Source organism: Arachis stenosperma, chromosome 9 (assembly GCF_014773155.1).
Source record: "Arachis stenosperma cultivar V10309 chromosome 9, arast.V10309.gnm1.PFL2, whole genome shotgun sequence".
NCBI lineage: Eukaryota > Viridiplantae > Streptophyta > Magnoliopsida > Fabales > Fabaceae > Arachis > Arachis stenosperma.
The window spans coordinates 36,107,812-36,119,122 of NC_080385.1; the positions used below are offsets into that span (position 1 = coordinate 36,107,812).

General features: G+C 36.6%; 1 non-coding gene across 1 annotated transcript; it reads left to right on the forward strand.

The window, feature by feature from the left end:
• The first annotated feature begins 926 nt into the window (after nt 1–926).
• Nucleotides 927–1,030, forward strand: LOC130952487 (small nucleolar RNA R71). Its single transcript, XR_009074667.1, has one exon. It is a non-coding gene; the product is annotated as a small nucleolar RNA R71 (small nucleolar RNA).
• Nucleotides 1,031–11,311: the final 10,281 nt, after the last annotated feature.

The window sequence follows — 11,311 nt, forward strand, 5'->3', positions numbered from 1 at the left end:
TCATGAATGGCAGAAGGAGATTTAATGGGATCTCTATGGTTTCTATGTGAGCCTCAGATTCCTCTGGATCCTTAATAGGAAACTCCTTCTTGCTTGAGGGACGTCCCAGGAGGTCTTTCTCACTAGGATTTTCGTCCTCCTCCTCCCTTGTGCATTCGGCCACATTGACTATGTCAATGGCTTTGCACTCTCCTTTTGGATTCTCTTCTGTATTGCTTGGGAGAATACTGGGAGGAGTTTCAATGACTTTCTTACTCAGCTGGCCCACTTGTGCCTCCAGATTTCTAATGGAGGATCTTGTTTCATTCATGAAACTTAAAGTGGCCTTTGATAGATCAGAGACTATATTGGCTAAATTAGAATTGTTTTGTTCAGAATTCTCTGTCTGTTGCTGAGAAGATGATGGATATGGCTTGCTATTGCCCAGCCTAGTACGTCCACCATTGTTAAAGCCTTGTTGAGGCTTTTGTTGATCCTTCCAGGAGAAATTTGGATGATTTCTCCATGATGAGTTGTAGGTGTTTCCATAAGGTTCACCTAAGTAATTAACCTCTGCCATGGCAGGGTTCTCAGGATCATAAGCTTCTTCAAAAGCTGCCTCTCTAGTACTGTTGGATGCATGTTGCAATCCATTCAGATTTTGAGAGATCATGTTGACCTGTTGAGTCAACACTTTGTTCTGAGCCAATATGGCATTCAGAGCATCAATTTCAAGAACTCCTTTCTTCTGAGGTACCCCATTCTTCACGGAATTCCTCTCAGAAGTATACATGAACTGGTTGTTTGCAACCATGTCAATGAGTTCTTGAGCCTCTCCATGCGTTTTCTTCAGGTGAATAGATCCACCTGCAGAATGATCCAATGACATTTTCGAAAATTCAGAGAGACCATAATAGAATATATCTAATATGGTCCATTCTGAAAACATGTCAGATGGACATCTTTTGGTCAACTGCTTGTATCTTTCCCAAGCTTCATAGAGGGATTCACCATCTTTTTGTTTGAAGGTTTGAACATCCACTCTCAGCTTGCTCAGCTTTTGAGGAGGAAAGAACTTATCCAAGAAGGCAGTGACCAGCTTATCCCATGAGTCCAGGCTGTCCTTGGGTTGTGAATCCAACCATACTCTAGCTCTGTCTCTTACAGCAAAAGGGAAAAGCATGAGTCTGTAGACTTCAGGATCAACTCCATTCGTCTTTACAGTCTCACAGATCTGCAAGAACTCAGTTAAAAACTGATAAGGATCTTCAGATGGAAGTCCATAAAACTTGCAGTTTTGTTGCATTAAAGCAACTAGTTGAGGCTTAAGTTCAAAGTTATTGGCTCCAATGGCAGGAATGGAGATGCTTCTTCCATCAAACTTGGACGTTGGTTTTGTGAAGTCACCAAGCATTCTCCTTGCATTATTATTATTATTTTCTTCTGCCATCTCCTTCTCTTGTTCTAATGTTTCTGAAAGGTTACCTTTAGAATAATTATATTTGGCTTCTCTTAATTTTCTCTTTAGAGTCCTTTCAGGTTCTGGATCAGTTTCAACAAGAGTGCCTTTATCCCTATTCCTGCTCATATGAAAGAGAAGAAAACAAGAAAAGAAAAAGGAATCCTCTATGTTACAGTATAGAGATTCCTTTATGTTAGTAGAAAAAGAAAGGGGGTAGAAGAATGAAGAATGGATTCGGATTTTGGATGAAGAGAGGTGAAGAGAAGTGTTAGTAATTAAATAATTAAATAGAAGAAGAAAAGAGAAGAGAGATTTCGAAAATAATTTTGAAAAAGGGGTTAGTAATTTTCGAAGATTAAAAATAAAATGTAATTAAAATTAAACATGAAACAATTAGTTAATTAAAAAGAATTTTTGAAAAAAAGGATGAGATATTTTCGAAAATTAGAAGAGGGAAAAGTAGTTAGGTGGTTTTGAAAAAGATAAGAAACAAACAAAAAGTTAGTTAGTTGATTGGAAAAGATTTGAAATCAAATTTGAAAAAGATAAGAAGATAGTAAGTTAGATAAGATATTTTGAAATCAAATTTTGAAAAAGATAAAATTTTTTGAAAAAGATCAAATAAAAGATAAAAAGATTTAATTCAAAAATTTTGAAATTATTTACTTCTCTAACAAGAAACTACAAGATAAGATTCTAGAACTTAAAGATTGAACCTTTCTTAGCAAGAAAGTAACAAACTTCAAATTTTTGAACCAATCACATTAATTATTAGTGAATTTTCGAAAATTACATATAAAGATAAGAAAAAGATTTTGAAAATATTTTGAAAAAGATTTTTGAAATTTTCGAAAATTATAAAAAAAATGAAAAAGATATGATTTTTTTGAAAAAGATTTTGAAAAGATAAGATTTTTTTTTTAAAATTGAAATTTTGACTTGACTTGTAAGAAACAACTAATTTTGAAAATTTTTGACCAAGTCAACCCAAAATTTCGAAAATTTGGAGGGAAATAAGGAAAAGATATTTTTTTTTATTTTTGAATTTTTAATTATGAGAGAGAAAAACAACAAAAATACTTAATGCATGAAATTTTTAGATCAAAATCATGAATGCATGCAAGAATGTTATGAATGTCAAGATGAACACCAAGAACACTTTGAAGATCATGATGAACATCAAGAACATATTTTGAAAAATTTTTAATGCAAAGAAAACATGGAAGACACCAAACTTAGAAATTTTTAATGCATGAAAAATATGAATGCAAAAATGCACATGAAAAACAAGAAAAGACACAAAACAAGAAATCATCAAGATCAAACAAGAAGACTTGTCAAGAACAACTTGAAGATCATGAAGAACACTATGAATGCATGAAATTTTCGAAAAAATACAAGAAAAATTTTTAAAGCATGCAATTGATACCAAACTTAAAAATTAACACAAGATTCAAACAAGAAACACAAAATATTTTTAGTTTTTATGATTTTCTAAATATTTTTGGATTTTTATATAATTTTTTTTCGAAAATAATGTGAAGAAAAACGAAAATAAAAGAAAAATTTTGAAAAAGATTTTTGAAAAAGAAAATTACCTAATCTGAGCAACAAGATGAACCGTCAGTTGTCCATACTCGAACAATCCCCGGCAACGGCGCCAAAAACTTGGTGGACGAAATTGTGATCACTTGTTCTTTTGTATACTCTTATGGCACTGTTTATTTTCTTGTTCATTCACAACTCCGTTCAACTAACCAGCAAGTGTACTGGGTCGTCCAAGTAATAACCTTACGTGAGTAAGGGTCGAATCCACAGAGATTGTTGGTATGAAGCAAGCTATGGTCACCTTGCAAATCTCAGTTAAGCAGATTAAAATTGTTTATGGTTCGAAAATTAATAATAAAATAAGAAAATATAAAGGGATAGAATACTTATGTAGATTCATTGAACAGTGCATAGGAATTTCAGTTAAGTATATGAAGATGCTGTATGGCTCAAGGACGTCTGCCTTCCTACTGCTTCTACTCAATTCTTCTTACTCCTTTCCATGGCAAGCTTTGTATAGGGGTTCACCATCAGCTGTGGCTACTTTCATCCTCTCGGGAAAATATCCTATGCGGCTGTCACTCGCATAGCTAATCAGTCTGGAGGCATCACCCATGGTTGATGGCTACATCCCATCCTCGCAGTGAAAGCTAATGCTCACGCACTCTGTCACAGTACGGCCAATCACCGGTTGGTTCCCGCTCCTACTGGAATAGAATCCCTTGATTCTTTTGCGCTTGTCACTAACGCCCAGCAGGTTACAAGTTTGAAGCACGTCACAGTCATTCATTACCGGAATCCTACTCGGAATACCACAGACAAGGTGAGACTTTCCGGATTCCCAGGATCCTACTCGGAACACCACAGACAAGGTTGGACTTTCCGGATCCTCATAAATGCCGCCATCTATCTAGCTTATACCACGAAGATTCTGTTGGGGAATCTAAGAGATACACATTCAAGCCTTGTTGCATGTAGAACGGAAGTGGTTGTCAATCACACGCATTCATAAGTGAGAATAATAATGAGGGTTATCTAACTCATTAGATTCATCATGTTCTTGGGTACGAATGGATATCTTGGAATAAGAATAAGATAGAGACTGAATAAAAGAAGATAGAATTGCATTGATACTTGAGGTACAGCAGAGCTCCACACCCTTAATCTATGTGTGCAGAAACTCCACCGTTGAAAATACATAAGCAGAAGGTTCAGGCATGGCCGAATGGCCAGCCCCCTTAAACGTGATCAATAGTCTCTTAGGATGAAGAATAAAACAAAACTGAGACCAAAGATATCTAATACATTAGTAATTCATCCTATTTATAATAAACTAGCTCCTAGGGTTTACATGAGTAAGTAATTGATGTATAAATCCACTTCCGGGGCCCACTTGGTGTATGTTTGGGCTGAGCTTGTTCAATCCACGAGCTGAGGCTTCTCTTGGAGTTGAACTTTGAGTTATGACGTGTTTTGGGCGTTCAACTCCGGATCATGACGTTTTTCTGGCGTTTAACTTCAGAAAGCAGCATGTACTTGGCGTTCAACGCCAAGTTACGTCGTCATTCTTCGAATAAAGTATGGACTATTATATATTGCTGGAAAGCCCTGGATGTCTACTTTCCAACGCCGTTGAGAGCGCGCCAATTGGAGTTCTGTAGCTCCAGAAAATCCATTTCGAGTGCAGGGAGGTCAGAATCCAACAGCATCAGCAGTCCTTTTGTCAGCCTTTTTTCAGAGTTTTGCTCAAATCCCTCAATTTCAGTCAGAATTTACCTGAAATCACAGAAAAACACACAAACTCATAGTAAAGTCCAGAAATGTGAATTTAACATAAAAACTAATGAAAACATCCCTAAAAGTAGCTTGAACTTACTAAAAACTATATGAAAACAATGCCAAAAAGCGTATAAATTATCCGCTCATCAACTTGCTGAGTCAACATTTTGTTCTGAGCCAATATGGCATTCAGAGCATCAATTTCAAGAACTCCCTTCCTCTGAGGCATCCCATTATTCACGGAATTCCCCTCAGAAGTGTACATGAATTGGTTATTTGCAACCATTTCAATAAGTTCCTGAGCTTCTGTAGGCGTTTTCTTTAGGTGAATGGATCCACCTACAGAATGGTTCAGTGACATCTTAGAGAACTTAGACAGACCATAATAGAATATATCTATTATGGTCCATTATGAAAACATGTCAGAAGGACACTTTTTGGTCATCTGCTTGTATCTTTCCCAAGCTTCATAGAGGGACTCACCATCTTTTTGCTTAAAGGTTTGAACGTCCACTCTAAGCTTGCTCAGCTTTTGAAGAGGAAAGAATTTAACCAAGAAGGTCGTGACCAGCTTATCCCAAGAGTCCAGGCTATCCTTAGGTTGTGAGTCCAACCATGTTCTTGCTCTGTCTCTTACAGTAAAAGGGAAAAGCATGAGCCTGTAGACTTCAGGATCTACTCCATTAGTCTTAACAATCTCATAGATCTGCAAGAACTCAGTTAAAAACTGGTAGGGATCTTCTGATGGAAGTCCATGAAACTTGCAGTTTTGTTGCATTAGAGCAACTAGTTGAGGTTTCACCTCAAAATTGTTTGCTTCAATGACAGGAATTGAGATGCTTCTTCCATCAAACTTGGAAGTAGGTGTAGTATAATCACCAAGCATCCCTTTGCATTATTGTTGTTGGGTTCGGCTGCCATATCCTTTTCTTGTTCGAAAATTTCAGTAAGGTTGTCTCTGGATTGTTGTAATTTAGCTTCTCTTAGTTTCATCTTCAGAGTCCTTTCAGGTTCAGGATCAGCTTCAACAAGAATGCCTTTTTCTTTGTTCCTGCTCATATGAGAAAGAAGAGAACAGAAAAGGAAGAAGAATCCTCTATGTCACAGTATAGAGATTCCTTATTATTAGTAGAAGAAGAAAGGGAATAAGAGTGAAGAAGAATGAATAATCCAAACACAAGGGTGAGGATAGGAGCAGATATTTGAGATGAAGAGAAGTGTTAGTAAATAAATAAATAAATAGAAGAAGATGAGAGGGGGAGAATTCGAAAATTAATTTTGAAAAAGGGTTAGTGATTTTCGAAAATTAAAGGAAGAATTAAAATTAAAATTAAAATTTAAAACAATTAGTTAATTAAAAAGAATTTTGAAAAAGGATGAGATATTTTCGAAAAATTGATAGGGAAAATTAGTTAGGTAGTTTTGAAAAAGATAAGAAACAAATAAAAAGTCAATTAGTTAGTTGAAAAAGATTTGAAAATTAATTTTGAAAAGATATGATAAAAAGATATGATTAAAAAGATATGGTTGGAAAAGATTTAATTTTTAAAATTAAAATTACTTACTTGACTAACAAGAAACTCAAAGATATGATTCTAGAGTTTAAAGATTGAACCTTTCTTAACAATAAAGTAACAAACTTCAAATTTTTGAATCAATCACATTACTTGTTAGTTAAGTTTCGAAAATTTGAAATAAAAATAAGAAAAAGATTTTGAAAAAATATTTTTAAATATTTTCGAAAATTAATAAAAAAATGAAAAAGATTTGATTTTCGATAAAGATTTTGAAAAGATATGATTTTTAAATTTGAAAATTTGACTTGACTTGTAAGAAATAGCTAAGTTTTTAAAATTTTTGACTAAGTCAACTCAAATTTTCGAAATTTTGGGAAAAATAAGAAAAAGATATTTTTTATTTTTGAATTTTTAATGATGAGAGAGAAAAACAGAAAAATGACCCAAAACATGAAAATTTTTGGATCAAAACCTATAATGCATGCAAGAACACTATGAATGTCAAGATGAACACCAAGAACACTTTGAAGATCAAGATGAACATCAAGACTTATTTTTGAAAAATTTTCAAGAAAAGAAAACATGCAAGACATCAAACTTAAAAATCTTTAATGCTTGGACTCTAACAAACGAAAAATGCATATGAAAAATAAGAAAAGACACAAAACAAGAAAACATCAAGATCAAACAAGAAGACTTACCAAGAACAACTTGAAGATCATGAAGAACACCATCCATGAAAATTTCGAAAAATGCATAATTTTTTAAAAATATGTAATTGACACCAAACTTAAAATTGACTCTAGACTCAAACAAGAAACACAAAATATTTTTTATTTTCATGATTTTATAATTTTTTTGGATTTTTGTATTTTTTTTCAAAAACATATAGGAAAAATAAAATAAGAAATTCAAAACTTTTAATAAGAATTCCAGGAATCTTTCAATGTTAGTCTAAAGTTCCGGTCCAGAAATTGGACATGGCTTAATAGCCAGCCAAGCTTTAGCATACATAGTTCAAGCATGTGAAAAGGAAGCCTCAGTTCAAAAGAATTTAGACATGGCTTTACAGCCAACCAGGCTACAACATGCTTCATGAAACACTAGAATTCATTCTTAAAATTTTAGAATAATTTTTTTTTTCAAAAACAGAAGTAAAATTTTTTTGAAAGATTTTTGAAAAATTTTCGAAAATAAAACAAAAAGAAAATTACCTAATCTGAGCAACAAGATGAACCGTCTGTTGTCCAAACTCGAACAATCCCCGGCAACGGCACCAAAAACTTGGTGCACGAAATTGTGATCTCTAATAATGGCATTCAACTTGGTATGCGCGTTTATAACTCAGCACTTTCTTCACAACTTCGCACAACTAACCAGCAAGTGCACTGGGTCGTCCAAGTAATAAACCTTATGTGAGTAAGGGTCGATCCCACGGAGATTGTTGGTATGAAGCAAACTATGGTCATCTTGAAATTCTCAGTTAGGCGGATAATATATGGTTATGGAGTTTTCGAATAATAATAATAAATAACAGAAAATAAAGATAGAAATACTTATGTAAATCATTGATGGGAATTTCAGATAGGCGTATGAAGATGCTGTGTTTCTTCTGAATCTCTGCTTTCCTACTACCTTCATCCAATCCTTCCTACTCCTTTCCATGGCAAACTGTATGTAGGGCATCACCATTGTCAATGGCTACATCCCATCCTCTCAGTGAAAAAGGTCCAAATGCTCTGTAATAGCACAGCTAATCATCTGTCGGTTCTCGATCATGCCGGAATAGAATCCATTGATTCTTTTGCGTTTGTCATCACGCCCAACAATCGCGAGTTTGAAGCTTGTCACAGTCATTCAATCCCTGAATCCTACTCGGAATACCACAGACAAGGTTTAGACTTTTCGGATTCTCATGAATGCCGCCATTAATTCTAGCTTATACCACCAAGATTCTGATTAAGGAATCTAAGATATATGCGTCCGGTCTAACGTAGAACGGAAGTGGTTGTCAGTCACGCGTTCATAAGGGAGAATGATAATGAGTGACACGGATCATCACATTCGTCATGGTGAAGTGCAACGAATATCTTAGAATGGGAATAGACTGAATTGAATAGAAAATAGTAGTAATTGCATTAAAACTCGAGGTACAACAGAGCTCCACACTCTTAATATATGGTGTGTAGAAACTCCACCGTTGAAAGTACATAAGTGATGGTGGTCCAGGCATGGCCAAATGGCCAGCCCCCAAAACGTGATCATAGGATCAAAAATACAATCCAGGATGTCTAATACAATAATAAAATGTCCTATTTATACTAGACTAGCTACTAGGGTTTACAGAAGTAAGTAATTGATGCAGAAATCCACTTCTGGGGCTCACTTGGTGTGTGCTTGGGCTGAGCTTGAACTTTACACATGTAGAGGCTTCTTTTGGAGTTGAACGCCAAGTTGTAACGTGTTTTTGGCGTTCAACTCTGGTTCGTGACGTGTTTCTGGCATTTGACTCCAGAATGTGGCATGGAACTGGCGTTGAGCGCTAGTTTACGTCATTTAATCTTGAATAAAGTATAAACTATTATATATTGCAGGAAAGATCTGGATGTCTACTTTTCAACGCCATTGAGATCACGCCATTTGGAGTTCTGTAGCTCCAGAAAATCTATTTCGAGTGTAGGGAGGTCAGAATCCAACAGCATCAGCAGTCCTTTGTCAGTCTTTTATCAGAGTTTTGCTCAGGTCCCTCAATTTCTGCCAGAAATTATCTGAAATCACAGAAAAACACACAAACTCATAGTAAAGTCCAGAAATGTGAATTTAGCATAAAAACTAATGAAAACATCCCTAAAAGTAGCTAAATCCTACTAAAAATTACCTAAAAACAATGCCAAAAAGCGTATAAATTATCCGCTCATCACCCATAAAAAGGGATTACTAAAAATAACTTCGAACGGACCGACATGAAGAAGTCGGACCAATCAACCAAAGCGACAAAAAGTTATAAAAAGTAGCCCATAAAAAGGGATTACTAAAAATAACTTCGAACGGATCGGCATGAAGAAGTCGGACCAGTCGACCAAAGCGACAAAAAATTACAAAAAGTAACCCATAAAAATGGATTACTAAAAAAAACTTCAAACGGACTGACATGAAGAAAGTCGGACCAATCTACCAAAGCGACAAAAAGTTATAAAAAGTAACCCATAAAAATGGATTGCTAAAAATAACTTAGGATAGACCGACATGAAGAATTCGGACCAACAATCAAAGCGACAAGTTATAAAAAGTAATCCCTAGCAAGAGGCCTGGCCAGCCCTAACTAATAATGGATTACTAGAAATAACTCGAGAAGGATTGACAAGAGAAGTCGACCAATAGAAGGCGTGCACTAGAAGGGACACAGCTCAACTCAAAAAGCCACGACCTCACCAAAACCAGTTTACAAGTGTTCTATGAGAATACTAAAAGAATAGTCGAACAAAGCTCGCCTCCAAGGTCACTTCGACTAAAGCAGGAAATAAAACAAACACGAGGCCAATCAAAAAGAGGTCGAACAGCAAAACTCCAACACTCTAAATATTCCTTGAAGTGCCAAAAAGTGCAAATCAACATAGCAAGAAAGATACTACAATAAAAGCTCAGAAGGCAAACCTTAAGAGCCCAAAAGTATTTGTTTTTTAAAGTTGATAAGAAAAGCAACCGAACGTCAGGAGAAGTCAAACCATTCCAAGTTACAAAAAATAGAGTTCAAAGACCCACAAGCCGGGCCATCAAGATACAAAAACAAATAAAAAACTACAAAGGATTCAAAGACTCCCCAGTGGCGGCATCTCAAGGTGAAGGAGGATGAGTCGCAAGCGGGACAGCATCAACGGTTCCATCCGGCCGATTCAGGATCTGAACATCAGGGTCCGACTCGGGATGGCCAACCTCAGCTGTAGAAGTTGGAGAAATCGGGGCAACAGAAGCTTTGGCTGATGGTACAGGAGGAGGATCTACATCTTCATCATCTTCATCTGGAGCAGGGACGATCTTAACATTCTCCACAGTATTGTCCAAACTGAAGAGAGTCAGGTCAAACTCGCGAGCAAGAACTCGAACCTGAGCCTTGAAATTCTCATAGGCAGCAGTCACACTGCCCATGAAATGGCCCTAGAGCTCAGTATAATTAGCTTGAGTAGAATCCAACCTCTCCCTGGCCTCCAGCAACTCGCCATAAGTACGGACATAGCTCTCCTTATGCTTTTGCGCCATCTCCTCAGCCAGAGTTGCAGAAGCCACAGCAGCAGTAGCCCGAGTCTTCTCATTTTCCAAATCTATCTCCAGCTTGGCCACCTTTTCATTAAGTTCATCCTTCAAACCTTTGATCCTATCAAACTCCGACTTGGCCTCCTCCATAAAAGCCTTTGTTGCGTGAACTGGAATGTCCTAGGTGGTCTGGAATAAGGCTGCACCTATGTGTGCCATCTTCACACTACTTCGGGTAATAAAATCCAAGTGGCGAAGAATGGACACGTCACACATGGGAAGTCGGCCATAGGGAGAAATTTGGTTGTCAACAAACCCCACAGCATCAAAGTCGGGGGCATCCAAATCAAAGGGTTCAACAGTTCTTTGTCTTTTTGGTGGAGGGCCGACAGTAGGAGAAGAGGAAGCACCAGAAGTTGATTGGGGAGGATCAACCAAATAGACCTGAGGAGTAGGGATAACCTTCCTAGACCCAGGACTGCCCAAGGTCGGCTTCTTAAGGGGAACCTGAGAAGAACCTTCCCCCGTAGCCCGGGCCGAGATGTACTGGGCCGCAGTCGCTTTCCTCGCCTTCTTAAAGGCCTTCATGGAATCATTAGTCTTTACCATCTCTGAAAACGTAGCAAAACCAGAAATGCAAATGAGAAAGGGATGGATTGACAAAACAAAATAAATAAAACAAAGAGAAAAAGCCAGAAATCGATAAACTACCAAATTTAGCTCAGAGAAGTGAGGGGTCCCCTAAAAGTTTCTGTGTCAAGATGGGGAGGTTCCC